This window comes from Ochotona curzoniae, unplaced genomic scaffold (genome assembly GCF_017591425.1).
Source record: "Ochotona curzoniae isolate NIBS_2020 unplaced genomic scaffold, NIBS_Ocur_1.0 contig_21, whole genome shotgun sequence".
Lineage (NCBI taxonomy): Eukaryota > Metazoa > Chordata > Mammalia > Lagomorpha > Ochotonidae > Ochotona > Ochotona curzoniae.
The window spans coordinates 7,383,882-7,385,417 of record NW_024465322.1 but is presented as its reverse complement, the minus strand read 5'-3'; positions in this window follow the sequence as shown (position 1 = coordinate 7,385,417).

The following is a 1,536-nucleotide window of genomic DNA, read 5'->3' as shown; positions in this document are numbered from 1 at the left end:
ATGTGAGATATATTTTGCGACATCCTGGTAAGGCCATCTGATCTAGGACACTGAGCGAGATCAGTGGACCACATCTGAAATGCAGTAGGCGTTTCTTTAAATGACAGCTGCTATTTCTGCTTTGCACGGAGGCAACGGTAGGAAAGAGAGATGATGAATCAAACCCAGTCACTAATTTTATGAATTTTTAAATCCAATACAAGTTTGAATTTTCTGCACATAAAATAAAAGAAACAGTGGTGGATACATTTTGTAGATTTCAATGATCCTGGGAGTTAACAAGTCAACAGACTTAGTAGTTGTATTATTCTCTTTTCTCCCCTGTTCTATTGTTTCCTTGATTTTCATGCCTATTAATTTTCTCTCTGTGTGTGTGTGTGTGTGTGTGAGAGAGAGAGAGAGAGAGAGAGAGAGAGAGAGAGAGAGAGAGAGAACTGAGTTACTCATGGAGACTTACTAAGCAATGCTTGGTACTAAAGATACCAAGCTAACTAGGACAAAGCAGTTCACTTTGTTCAGATCCTCATGTTGCATTTCCACATCAAGTTTAAACAGCATATTAGTTATTTTTTGAGTGTGTACATTATACTTATGAAAATAAGTGTAACACCTCCAGGTGTTTAGTGTCTCTAGAGCGATCCCTATTCTTTTCAAAGAATGGTATGAAACACCGAATTAAGTGTAACAACTATCATTTAAATATTTTTCGTTTCTGAGTGTTTATATGCTTAACCATGAGTAGAAAGTTCATAATTTTTGACTTTGGAAATAGTTCTTAGAACCTAAAGCACAGGAGGAATTCCAGGGTAAAGGGTAAGATTTGGGGTAGCGTCATGGAGTAGGACAGAGAATTGGTGACATCAGGCTCTACCAAGAGGGGAAAAAAAGAGAAGCAGTGATGTTTAATCAAGGGTGTTAGCAACAATATTCAATATTGCTGGAATGAAGAATGCAATAAGTCTCCAAGGCCTACGTATATGCTGTTAATGAATTACTTCAGTCTTTATCTACATATGGGCTCTGCAGCACACACCGCAATGTTGGCTTCCTTCAAAGTTTAATCTGGCAATGGTTTTCCCTGCTGTTTCCCAAGAATCTGAAAGAACTCACCCACCCCTTTCATTAAACAACTCTTGGGTAACTGGGGAAGATACAGGAGTGCAAGTCATCTCTCACCATCGTGGTCTTCCTTCAGCTTCTTTCTTTTCTTTTTTTTTTTAAGACAGAAAAGTTCATTTGCGAAGGGACCAAGCGAGCAGGGAAAGAAGAGGGAAGGGAAAAGCACCTCCTGAGAAAAAACTGGGAGATGGGGTGCCTCTCGAAAGGGGGAGCACAAATATACCCTCCCTTTAGCTTTCTTAACTGTGAGTGGAAGTTCTGCCATCACCATTGTCTGCACCAGTAGGGCTGAGAGCATGCCACTGATCTTGACATCAACATCAGAGACACAATTAAAAAAAAAAAAATCTCCTGAACATGTAGAAGTAAACTTTTGGTTGCTTTCCATCTCCTGAAAGCTGGAATGTTCTAGAAGCT